Here is a 14,697-nt window from a genome sequence, read left to right on the forward strand (position 1 = left end):
TAAGCAGAAGTTCACAACTCACTCAAGATTCAGGTTAAGTCACCAAAGGTCATCCTGGTGAAATGTAAGTCTCTTCTATCAACAGTATTATATAGTGAGACTATTCATTTCGTGGTCTAGTCTTATACAAACTCTTTTATAGAACATCCCTACTCACACATCTCAACACGAATGAATGATCAAGATCAGATCATTTGTAGCACTTTAGAATAATTATAACAACTACAAAGCAGGTCGTATTTATAGTGTCACTAGAATAAAATACTCAACCTTGTTATCGCTTAAACATGATCCACACGTATGTCTCCACATACATGCTCAAGTTACAGAAGACAACCTTGGATCTTAGTTTATTGGTTTTGTGGGTTAATGCTACTAAATGTCAAATAAAATTCCTTAGATTTTATTAAATAAATAAACTGTTTGTACATTACAATTACAAACTATAGGACTCACTGAGATTTAGGGCATCAACCGCAACATGACCAAGACGAATATGCCACCTATTATAGTGTTAAAAGCCCTAGCACAGTGGAATTAATCAGAACCTTTTCTCAAAATTAATTTAGAAAATGAAATACCAATACATTGGAAACACAAAATATCATAGAGATTTAACAAAATTAAACCGCATGCATTTAAAATTAAATCCTACAGAGAAAGGGAAACAAAAACTCATTTTCGTTTGACGACTCAGACGAAATGGCCAATTCTTCTTTGGGATTGTAATCAAGAACACCACCAATGAGCTACCTTCCTATTCTCTGAGAATGTTTAGTATTAGTATGTGGGAACTAAAAATTATGGGAAGAAAATGAGAATTTTTTGGAGAGAAAATTTTGTTTACAGAATATTTCTGTAAAAGAGAATCAATCACTCTTTGTTCTTCAATTCTTTTTGCAAGTTTATAACCAATGGAAAAAGGAGAAACGTGGGAGTCATCCCATGTTTCTGATAATTCTCTACGTGGGAGTTAAATTTTTATTTAATTTAAAAATAAATTAATAATTAATTTAATTAACTAATAATTAATAATTAATTAAATCTAATTTAATTAATGATTTCATTTAAATCATATTTAAATGAAACATCTCTCACATAACCTATAGTTTGAATTCAATTAATTTTATTAATTCAAATTAAATTAAATTAATAATTAGTTATTTTAATTAATTAATTACCAAATTAAATATCAAATATTTAATTTAACCCACATTTGAATCATATTTAATTGTTTCTCTCATAACCTATAGTTTTAATGTGCATCCAATACGCATTAATTTTAACATATAGTTTTAATATGAATCCAAACCATATTAATTTAATATTTGAACTCCTTTAAATATTTAATTCTCCCATAAATTAATTTTGAATCATATCCAAAATTAAATTTATATTATAAATTTTAATTAAAATATAAACTTTATATTATAATGTATCATTATACATTATACTATTTCCCTAAGTGAATTTGAACATTTCAAACTCTATTCAAGACATAATTACCACAATTTTCTTTACGAGCTAGGAAGGAGACCTCATGAAACTCTAGATCAGAAGCTTCAATGATGTGAGATTAATTGGTTAAACTCATTAACCTTATCAATCAATATTCGTTAAGTGTGGGTATACTCCACTAAAGCCCCACAACTGCAATCTTCTCACTGCAGATATATTTCCGTGTCCATAGATACAAACCAATAATAACAAGTTAGTCCTTTACGAGTGTTCGTAACACCAGTTGGGTCAAAATTACCATTTTACCCTTGGGTTACTTCTTTATCCTTAAGTACCAGTGCTCTTCTAGTGAACAACTTGTTTATGGTCAAACCCATAAACAGAAATCCCTCTCGGGCTAGTGAGAGGGTAGGGCTCTTTGTTCAAGTCTCGCAGATACCACTTAAAGGAACACTTATCTACTTACTCTATTGTATATTGGGTTTTATGCCATAAAACTCATAGATGGTAAATGTAACATTTGATCGATCATATATAAAGTGTTATCAATATATATTACAATGAATAATTATTGCTTATCTTATATTTATTTTTCCTAAATAACTGTAATCCAATAAACTAACATCTTAGACTTTTGTATGAGTCTTGAACTGTATGTGGAAATATAAGGGAATCATCTTCAAGATACAGCCTAAAGGGTCTATAGTATATGGATAAGGCTGGGTACCTTATCCTAGTGACACTATGGATACGACCCACTTTGTATTTGATACAAATGCAATGATCCAAGAATTCGTGTAGGGGACATGTGACTGGGGGTATTTTATGCAATGAGTTTGTATAAGACCGGACCACGAAAAAGTAACCACTAGATGTAACTCCATTGACTAGTCGAGTTTCTATTTCACTGGGATGATTTAAGCAACTTAGTCTTAATTCTGAGTGGGTTATGGACTCTTGTTCATGAGGAATTGTTCTTTAATTTGTATGGGTGAGAGTGACCAGTTTTCCAACTCAATAAGCCTACCATTTTAGAGACAAGACTGAGTAGGGAACTGAGAACATAATTTCACGAGATGGAATTCACTCCTTCCTTTAAGGTAAGTGGTTGAGTATTCCCTTAAGTTGTGTCTCCGAGACTTGAACATAGGGCCCTACCCTTTCACTGTGGCCCGAGAGGGGTTTCTGTTTGATGGTTGGACCACAAACATGATGTTCATCAGAGGAACACTGGTACTTAAGGATATGGAGGTAACATAGGGGTAAAATGCTAATTTGACCCAGCTAGTGTTAGAATACTCATGAATGACTAACTAGACAGAAATATTCCTGCACTGCAGTGAGAAGAGTGCAACTGTGGGTCTATAGTGGAGTGTACCCATATTTAATGAATATTGATTAACTTGGTTAATGAGTTTAGCCAATTAATCTCATTTCATTGGAGCTTATGATTTGTAAGACCATTAGGTCCCACTAGTGGTTCATAAAGGGTATTGAGGTAATTAAAGTAATTTGAAAAGATCAAATTTACTAAGGGAAAGAATATAATGTATGGTGATACATTGTAATATAAAGTTTATATTTTAATTAAACTTTATAATATACATTTATTTTGAATTTGATTCAAAATTAATTTAATAGGAAAATTAAATATTTGAAAGATTTCAAATATTAAATTTAATATGAATAGAATTCATATTAAAACTATAGGTAATGTGAGAGAAAAATAATTGAATGTGATGCAATTTATAAGGTTAAGTTAAATATCATATTTAATTTAATGATTAATTAATTGGAGAATTAATTAATTATTCAATCTAATTAAATTTAATTAACATTGATTTAATTAAATTAACTGAATTAAAACTATAGGTTATGAGAGAGTGATGTATTAGAATATGATTCTAATACATATTTAATTAAATATGAGATATTTAATTATTATTAATTAATTTGATTAATTAATAACTATTTGATTTATTTTAATAAAATAAAATTTGATTTAATTTATTTTTAAATTAAATAAATTTATTGTTATTTAGTTAAATAAATTAGTTATAACAAGCTCGCTAATGTGGGAGAGTGATGACGGGCAGAAATCACGTCATTATAGGCCTTTTATTTAGAATTATGAGGGTTGTTAAGTAGAATATGCGGCGATTATGTTAGGAATTCATCAGAAAACGAGTTTGCATTGATCGGCATAAGAATCTCGGCTAACCCACTATTATGTGTTATTATGTGTTCAATTATTTATTTTTGTAGCAACCGCAGAAAGCGATCGCATGCGCGGAAGCCAGGCTATCACAAAAACGACCGCATGCGGGGATCTCTCCATCGCAGAGGCGAACGCATACGTCGATGCATGGATGTTGCAGCCATCAACCGCATGCATCCATCGCATAGAAGTTGCGGCCGTCAAGCGAATGCAGTCATTGCAGAAAGATTGCGGCCACATAATGATAACCATAATAGAAGGGCGATCAATAGGTTGGTGGAATGCAAGCATGAACGCATACATTGAGATTATCAAAAGGTGCTGACATTTCACCTACCACGTTGTTAGCAATAGAGATTCAGAAAAGAACCATCACACCGCGAGTGTCAGATTCAAAGCAGGTCCATTAATGTTGTCAGCGATCAAGTTCTATAAATAGAAGCCGTTGAGCAGAATTTCAAATCATCCAAGGTTTTTCGCCTAAGGCTCCCTCCCTTAGGGCAGATCCTTGTGATCCAAACCAAAGCGTGAAAAGATAGCTTGAGAGTTCTTCATCCCCTTCAATCATTCTGAGTGACGATTGGAGCCTTCGCCGGAGTTAGAGCTCGAGAGAGTCTACTCCGCCGCCTATTCATGGCACCACTGGCAACCTTGACACACATCTGCTAGAAGCAAGACATTGCTTCCAACTGGCCCTCAATTTCTCTTCTTTCTTTGTATTGTATTACATTTTGACTTAAGGAATTAATACATTTTGTGATCAATGCATTTCTATATTTCCTTCGATTCCATCTCCATCTTCATTTACTTAATATCCTTTACTTTCATTGCATCACTGAGTAGACTGTTAGAGTATCGCATACTTAATCATGCGACATAGGAATATGAAGCATGTAGTAAATCACCGGGAGGTGTGCATTGCGCGAGTGTTGTGAGAAAACCTTATTTGCTTAGTGTGAAGCTGTAGCAACATTTGTCTATAAGCGGACGCAATGCTTGTCTATGAGTAGAATCAACAGTAACCAATTGCCCGGGAGGGTAAGTAGTTGATCGTATTAAGCAATGTAAGCAAGTGTTCACTAGAGATAGGAATAATCTTACGTCACCCATGTTTATGTGATTATATTGTCTTATGTATGTGACCATCACCCCTTTAGAGCTACTCGAGAGAGAGTCTAAAGAAAGAACCTAAGACTCGAGAGAGCTAGGTTAGAATCTAGGCTTGAGAGAGCTAGATTAAGATCGCATAAGCAAGAATGGAGACTTAGGAATAAGCTCCGTTTGTTATTACACATCGTGTGCGTCTTCTCGGGTGTGTATAGCATGATCGCATAAGTTTGTGTCGACTGGGGTTACCCTTGCGGTCAAGCTTAGGGTTGCGATGAAGACATCTTCACCATTTTATTTATTTTTCCATGCATTTTACTACGCGTCAACAGTTGTCGTATCTCTACCTCTCATTCATACTTTCATCGCTTAATCTGTTAGTTAGGAGTAGAAGAAGTGCTTAGCCCATAACCCTCATCATTCTTTTATTTATTCGCCGCATACACTTTACTGCATACCATTTAGCTACAAGTCCCTGAGTTTGACCTCGGATCACTCGAGAAACTTGCGTTCTCATTATACTTGGCGAGAGTGCAAGAAAACTTGTGACAGGAACACATGGTCATTGCATTTGAGATCAACGCATACATTTCATTCCAACACATGACCATCGACGCATGAGAAAAAAACGCATAACTTAAGACATGCATCGCATAATTGCGTCCCAAATTTACGTCACCATGTTTTTGGCACCATTGCCAAGGACTTGGCAGATAATTGTTTGTTGAGTTTTGTGTTTTCACGGGTAACCTTTTTACCTTGGGAGTATTGTAGCTTGTACGACCAAGTTGCAAACAGTATTGAAGTGTAAACGATGCGCTGAAAGCCAGTATTGACCCCAAGATAAAAGGGCAATCAGTCGCATGAGTTGAAGGTAGTTCTAAGCACATGGTGGCCAACATGCACCCAACAATTGCCGGAAGTTCTAATGGTCAGGGCGAGCTTCTTGACCTAAGCAGTTGAGAGTAATCTCCTGCATGGAAGACTCCTTGCGGTGACAACACTCCAATTTCTCCAAGGACATCTTTTACTCTATCTTTACCTTGCTTTTCTAGTTTAGTTTATTTTTTGTTGTTATTTTGGATATGCGGCTGCTTCCTTGGATGTGGTACGTTTACTCCTTGTAGGTGCGACAATAATTCTCCTCGGTGCACAGTTACAACAGAAGAATCCTCTTCACCATTCAACGCATGGCTTCGATCGCATGAATTCTAAAGCATGGTCGCAAGTGTGTTCTACTTAAGGTTCTTTTCTTGTTATCTTTTGTGCATTGTCCTTTTGAAATTCTCCTTGTCCGATTGCTTTCCTTTGCGATGTATCTATGATGGTACGTATAATTCACTACATTCGATAACTAAGTATCGCAAGGCTCACCTTACTTTTAATAGCTTCTTCAAAATTTGGCAGTCTAAGTTTTATTATGTGCAAACTTCTGTTCAAACATTTGTTATCGCATTCCTGTTGAGTTTGTCTTTAGCTTTGCGGCGAGAGCACTGCCAACTTTTAAGTTTGGGGGTGGCAGCAGTCCCAGAGAAATGCGTTCACTACATTGCGATGCAATTCAAAAAAAAAAGTTTTGGGAATAACAACTCCTCTGTCAACGCAATGGGGAAACCCATGTTGATAAAAGTTATGTTGTGAAAGGTACTTACCCAAAGTTGGATGTTCGCATGACACACGTGGGGGCAAACCAAAACGAAAGTAAGTCGTCAGGATCAACGAATAAGCGCAACTCTTCTGTTTGGCGCAAGCCAAGATAAGAGTTGACTTGAATATGGCACACAACCAAAGTTGGCTGTCCACATGACACATGTGGGGGTAAGCCAAAATGAAGAGCGTAACCAGGTTCAATGTCGCATTCTAATAAGAATCGCAAAGCTTTGAATTGTTTCAACGAACACATTCTTAAAAGCTAAATGCAAAATTGCAGGGAATGAGTAAACATTTTTTGAGCGAAGGCTTGCCGAATTTAAGCTTAGAAAAGATCTCTTTGGAGAAGTAGCCGAAGTGGAGGCGAGCATTGCTGCCATGGTTAGAGGTATGAGTAAATTATATTCTGAGAGGTTGGTCATTGCAAAAGAAAGCCAAAGGGTGAATATTAAATTTCTTGAGTATAACACATGCTTGAGGACAAGCATGATTCTAAGTTTGGAGGTGTGGTGACGGGCAGAAATCACGTCATTATAGGCCTTTTATTTAGAATTATGAGGGCTGTTAAGTAGAATATGCGGTGATTATGTTAGGAATTCATGAGAAAACGAGTTTGCATCGATCGACATTAAGAATCTTGACTAACCCACTATTATGAGTTATTATGCGTTCAATTGTTTATTTTTGTAGCAACCGCAGAAATCAATCGCATGGTGGAAGCCAGGCTATCGCAAAGATGACCACATGCGAGGATCTCTCCATCGCAGAGGCAAACGCATACGTCGACGCATGGATGTTGCGGCCATCAACCGCATGCGTCCATCACATAGAAGTTGAGGCCGTCAAGCGAATGCGGTCATCACAGAGAGATTGCGGCCACATAATGATAACCATAATAGAAAGGCAATCACAAGGTTAGTGGAATGCAAGTATGAACGCATACATTGGGATTATCAAAAGGTGATGCTGACATTTCACCTACCATGCAGTTAGCAGCAGAGAATCAGAAAAGGACCATCACGCTGCGAGTGTCAGATTCAGAGCAGGTTCATTAATGTTGTCGGCGATCAAGCTCTATAAATAGAAGCCGTTGAGCAGAATTTCAAATCATCCAAGGTTTTTCGCCTGAGGCTTCCTGCCTTAGGGCGGATCCTTGTGATCTAGACCAAAGAGTGAGAAGATAGCTTGAGAGTTCTTCATCCCCTTCAATCATTCTGAGTGACGACCGGAGCCTTCGCCGGAGTTAGAGCTCGAGAGAGTCTACTCCACCGCCCATTCATGGCACCACCAGCAGCCTTGACACACATCTGCTGGAAGAAAGACATTGCTTCCAATTGGCCCTCCATTTATCTTCTTTCTTTATATTGTATTACATTTTGGCTTAAGGAATTAATACAATTTGTGATCAATGCATTTCTATATTTCCTTCGATACCATCTCCATCTTCATTTTCTTAGTATCCTTTACTTTCATTGCATCACTGAGTAAGACTGTTAGAGTATCGCATACTTAATCATGCGACATAGGAATATAAAGCATGTAGTAAATCACCGGGAGGTGTGCGTTGCGTGAGTGTTGTGAGAAAACCTTATTTGCTTAGTGTGAAGTTGTAGCGACACTTGTTTATAAGCGGATGCAATGCTTGTCTATGAGTAGAATCAGCAGCAACCAACTACCCGGGAGGGTAAGTAGTTGATCTCATTAAGCAATGTAAGCAAGTGTTCACTAGAGATAGGAATAATCTTACGTCACCCATGTTTATGTGATTATCTTGTCTTATGTATGCGACCATCACCCCTTTAGAGCTACTCGAGAGAGAGTCTAAAGAAAGAACCTAAGACTCGAGAGAGCTAGGTTAGAATCTAGGCTTGAGAGAGCTAGATTAAGATCACATAAGCAAGAATAGAGACTTAGGAATAAGCTCTATTTGCTATTACACATCGCGTGCGTCTTCGTTAGGTGTGTATAGCATGATCGCATAAGTTTGCACCAGCTGAGGTTACCCTTGTGGTCAAGCTTAGGGTTACGATGAAGACATCCTCACCATTTTATTTATTTTTCCATCCATTTTACTACACGTCAACAGTTGTCTTGTCTCTACCTCCCATTCATACTTCCACCGCTTAATCTGTTAGTTAGGAGTAGGAGTAGTGCTTAGCCCATAACCCTCATCATTCTTTTATTTATTCGCTGCATACACTTTACTGCATACCATTTAGCTACAAGTCCCTGAGTTCGACATCAGATCACCCAAGAAACTTGCGTTCTCATTATACTTGGCGAAAGCGCAAGAAAACTTGTGATAGGAACGCATTGCATATAAGATCAACGCATACATTTCATTCCAAGCATGACCACCGACGCATGAGAACAAACGAATAACTTAAGACATGCATCGTATAATTAAATTTACGTCATCAAAGAGAGATCTTATCCCCAACTTCCTCCTCCCTCTCAGTTTTCTCTACATCAAAAAATTAGTTTTTTTTTCCTCTCTAGCTTTTGGTCTTCTATGATTTTTTTTTTTTTGTAAAAAATTCCCTCCAAGGATCCCACCTCCTTATACCTCACTAATCTATGAAGAATACCGATGAAACCATTTTGGTTGGGCTACTGATGAGACCATTTTGGTGGTGTTCACTTAATTTGTAGTAGAGGAATCAAGATCATAGATCCAAAAATTTTGTGAAGCCCTCTAGAGTTGTCAACGATTATAAGAGTTTCGAAATTTTATTTCCTCTATTAATTTGTTATTAAAATATGAAAATGGTCTGAACTTTTTTTCCACCGCACTTGGGATTTTAACCCAGTAATTATTGGGAAGGGGTGAAATTCATCTTGTATTATTATGTTCCTACCTTCCCATTCGATCTTGTCCCCAAAATGGTAGGCATATCGAGTCGATAAATTAGCCACTCTCACCCATACAAATCAAAGGATAATCCTTCTTAAATAGGATTTCATTATAGGATAATTATTAAGACTAAGGGTCCTAGATCATCCCATTGAAATAGAAACCTAACTAGTCAACGGAGTTACATCTCGTGATTACTATTTCACATTCTGATCTTATACAAATTTATTGCATAGGATACCCTCACTTGCATGTTGCCAATACGAACGTGTTGCATCATTGCAATTGTATTAAAAACAAAGTGGGTTGTACCCATAGTGTCACCAGGATAAGGTACCCAGTCTTATCCCTATACTATAGATCCTTTAGATTGTATCTTGAACATTGATCCATGTATGTTTCCACATATAGTTCAAGACTCAAAAGACAACCTATGATGTTAATTTATTGGATTTAGGGTTATTAAGACAAAACAAGTACAACACAATCAATAACACTTATTGAAATAACATCGATAACACTTTATGATGACGATCAATTATTTACATTTACTATCTACGAGTTTCGAGGCATAAAACCCAACATTGATATGTATCGGTATCAATGCCAGCAGCAGAAATAGATGAGAGAACGGGTGGCTGAAAGAACGTGAACTCAAATAATCTTCCCACCTTACGACCCGTGCCAATTGTCTGGCCCATCCATGGATCCTAAACTTGACAACCATGAGGAGAAAAGAAAACAATTAGTCCTAGGACACACAATTGACCAACAGAAACAAGATTGAATGTCAAACTAGGGACATGGTAAGTATCGAAAAGGTTTATGGTTGGTGTACTAACAGTACTAATATGAGAAATATTCATGTGTACCATCAGCTGAATGAACTGGAGGAAGAGTTTTGATAGGGGTGCAGGAAGACAACAAAGTTATATCTAAAGTCATATGATTGCAACAAACTGAATCAAGGAGCCAAGATGTTCCTGGTGTGATAGCAAAAGCAGGCTAATTGGAAGATAACACCTGTTTGAGCAAATCTTGAAGATCACTGACCTGAAGACTCGGAGGAACAAAAGATGTCACATCAGAAGAGGTGGTGGCTGCAACAATAGATGGAGGACCAGTTTTGGAGGACTTTTTTGTCTTAACGGTGTAACCTAGATGGCGAGATGGTCGAGTAGGATAGTTGTCTAAAATATGATTACGCTTGTGGAAATATCTACACTCAATGGTTTTAATCTTTTCATTTCCCTCATTTTCTTTACGTATTTGAAAAATATGGTGTGATATGTATATATAAATTAAGTGGTTTCGAGGTAACTATAAATGAATAGGTATAAATCAGGAAAGAAAAGGTTTATATTCATTCGCTTATAATAACCCAATGTTTAATTTGATATAAGTATTAGCTTAATGTTTTATTTGATATAACTCTGATAATTGTAGATATCAATTGATTTTTTCCTCCAAATCAATATGTAAAAAGCTTGTATAGAACGATCGAGCCTCAGAACTTTTAATTTACACCATAATCTTGTTATTCTCTTACAATAGTATATTGAGTAATATTTAAGTGCATTTTGCACTTTTTTTTCTAACCACCTCAAATTACGTAGGAGAAACAAATAAAAAATATATATTAAAAATTAAAAATAAGAACAAAAATACTCATACTACTAAACTAGACCATAACAAATGGGTACTCATAGGTTGCATGAGTTACCTTTTTAATTAATATTAAAACTAATAAGTACTAGGAAAATAGGAGCGTTTGACAAAATTTAAGGTTTCATTATGAAAAATGACAAAATCGCCGAGGAATAAAATTTTTGGCAACTCACATGACATGCAGATGGCCACAAATTCCTAAATCCCTTATTTGCCCTTGTCTGGTTCATAATAATTGTTGTTGATGAAACTGTTGGGATTGATGCCCTAAATCTCCTAGGGTCCTATAGTTTGTAAACATTTTTTAACAAACTCATTATGTATTTAATAAGATATATGATATTTTATTCATTATCTATAAAATATATGATATTTTAGTTTCATTAACCACAAACCAATAAACTAACATCTAAGGTTATCTTAGTAACTTAAACATGTATGTAGAGACACACGGGTGGATCATTTTTAAGTGATAACCTAAATGGTTTGTAGTAGATGGATAAGGCTGGGTACCTTATCCTGGTGACACTACGAGTATGACTCGCTTTGTAGGTGTTACAATTGCTGTAAAGTGCTACAAATGATCTGAGCTTGATCGTTCATGTATAGACATGCGAACAGGGATATTCTATACAAAGGAGTTTGTATAAAATCGGACCACGAAATGTTTAATCTCATTATATAACACCGTTCATAATAGAGACTTACATTTCACTAGGATGACCATAGGTAACATGACCTGAATCCTGAGTGAGTTTTGCACTCCTGCCTATGAGGGCAGTCCTTTGATTTGTATGGGGTGAGAGTGGTCAGATTATCGACTCAACAAGCCTACCATTTTGGGGATTCATCTGATTAGAGAGCTGAGAACACATCTATACAGAGATGGAATTCACTCATTCTCTGAGGTAGGGGTAAATAGATAAATTGCTCCTTTAAGGACTGATTCTGGGTCTTGAACAATGTGGCATCACACCCTCTTCTGGCCCGAGAGGGAATTAGTCATAGTTGGACTATGATCTATTGTTCATTAGAGGGATCAGTGGTACTTAAGAAGTTAGAGGTAACTACAAGGGCAAAACGATAATTTGGCCTAGCTGTATTTACGAGCAATTTGTGAAGGATTATCGTACTATTGATTGGTTATATCTAATGGACATAGAAATATATCTGTAGTGCGAAAAGTGTAGTTGTCGGTCATCAGTGGAGTGCCCAACAGTTAATGGATGATAAATAATATAATTAAAGAGTTTAATTAATTATTCATGTACCTTTGGAGCTCCAAGCTATAGGACCATGAGGTCCCCTTAGTAGCTCAATAGGATTTAGTTGAGAATCAATCTTTTTTTATTAATTTGAATTGTCTAAATTAATAGAGGGATTTAATTATATTTAATTATATATGATATAATTAAGTTGTTTCAATTATATGTGATATAATTGTCATAATGTATTGATACATTATAGCTTAATGGGAGGAAATGAATATTTTAATGAGATTCAATTATAGTTTCTGTGAATTGGATTCGTAATTGTTAAATTTAGTATAAATAAGATTTATATTAAATGTTATATAAAAGAGAAAAGAAACTATAGTTTATATTGTATGTGATACAATATTAAAACTATAGGTTATATGTTATATTTGATATAACATATAATTTAATGTATATATATAATATGGTAAGTTAGTTATCATATTTATATTTATATTTTTATTATTTTAATAATAAGGAAGGGAGTTATAACTCCTTTCCCATTCTTTTCTCTCCACACACGTAAGTAGGTGGTGGTTATTTTTAGCAAGTAGAAAAGAAAAAGTTTTTCCTTCTTCTAGTAACTTGTTAGTTAATCAAGATTGAGAAAGAAAAAAAAACTACAGAAGAGTTTTGTGTGTTTGAGTCTTTAGGACATTTCTCAATCCTTCCTCCTCTACATTAAGTTTTTCCCTTATAACCAAAGTAGTCATAGCCCACCACTCCTGGGTTTTCACCCTTAGAATACCAAAGTAACATTAATGGTAGTGTTCGGTTTTGTTCAAGGTTAATCTTGAAGAAAGTCTTCAAGGAGTTTGTGATCCGTTCAAGGGAAAACGTGAAGAAAGGTCTTCAAATATGAGGTTTCTTGAAACGTTTTCTAAAGCATGTTGTAATTTATAATTAAATGCATATCTTGTTTATTGTTTACTGTAAACATTATATTCAATAAAAATGGAATTTGGTCGATCCGCTTCCGCTCAAGGTTCGCTCCCCTTTAGAGTTCCTTTAATTGGTATCAAAGCCAGGTTGTAGGTTTCTGGTTCCAAATTCCATTCTTTTATTGAATTGTTTACAGTATTTATAGGTTTTATAATCTGCATTCTGTTTATGTGATGAATGGTTGTGGATTTTTTTATGGATCTTTTGGGATAGAACACTCTATTTAAGGCTTTCTTTATTTAAAAATTTTGGTTTGTAAAGGCCCCTACGTTTTTGGGCATTAATCTTGCAATTGAGTCTATAATTTGTAAGTTTGAGTCACTTGTGTTGTTCCCAGGAAGCTTCAAAGAAGAGTTGCAGAGCACATATTCGATGGAGAAGTCAAAACATATATTCGATATTGTGTAGCTCTTGTTATACGATCATGTAGCTTTTACTACATGGTCGTGTAGCATTTGCTAAACGACCGTGTAGCTAATGCTACACAATCGTGTAAAGTTTGCTACACGATCGTGTAGCATTTGCTACAAGATTGCATAGATGCTTATCACATAGTTGCTTACTGTGGGCATAGTCAGTAGGTATCGATCTAACTCAGGCCAAGGTTACTGGACCGCAGTGAAAAACATCCTCAAGTATCTTCGGAGAACGAGGGACTACATGCTCATGTATGGATCTAGGGATTTGTTTCTTACTGGATACACAAATTTTGACTTTCAGGCTGATAGAGACTCTTACAAGTCCATTTTAAGGTCAGTTTTTACTCTTAACGGAAGAGTTGTAGTGTGGCAAAACACTAAGAAGGGGTGCATCGCCGACTCCACTATTGAGGCGGAGTACGTAGCGATTGCAAAGCTGCTAAGAAGGTTGTTTGGCTCAGGAAGTTTTTGACAGAACTGGAAGTTGTTCCAGATATGCTAGGCCCATTACCCTCTATTGTGATAATAGCGGGGCAATGGCAAACTCCAAAGAGCCTAGGAGTCATAGGCACCACAAACACATAGAGCAGAAGTATCATCTGATCCACGAGATAGTACATCGAGGGGACGTGATCATCACGAAGATCGCTTTGGAGCACAATGTTGCTAACCCGTTTACGAAGGCTCTCATGACTACAGTGTTAGAGGGTCACCTTCAGAGCATGGGTTTACAGGATCACCCGCAGCTGGACTAGGGCAAGTGGGAGATTTTCTTGTACTAGGCTTTTGTGAACCCCGAATCTTAATTTCTCTACTTGAGTATGTTCCCTATTGAGATTAGTGTGCTGAGTAGGTTGATGTGAAAACTAGTGTGGAATGGTAGAGAAAAGAATGGAAATTAGAAGAAAAGAGAAAATTTGGAAGGTTGACTTTTGGGGAAATTTTGGAAAAAATTTGGCTAAGTGTAGAAATTGGTGGGTAGATGCATTTGATGCGTTGGATGCATTGGATGATGGATACGTTGGATGCATTGGATGCATTGGATGCATTGGTGAAGGAAAGAAAATGGAAGTGAGGCATTGGGATGGCAGGAGGGCTGGAGGGTGGCATGCGTCGAGCAGCCTC

The sequence above is a fragment of the Benincasa hispida genome, chromosome 5 (assembly GCF_027475165.1).
Source record: "Benincasa hispida cultivar pf3 chromosome 5, pf3_genome.v1.1, whole genome shotgun sequence".
NCBI classification, from domain to species: Eukaryota; Viridiplantae; Streptophyta; class Magnoliopsida; order Cucurbitales; family Cucurbitaceae; genus Benincasa; species Benincasa hispida.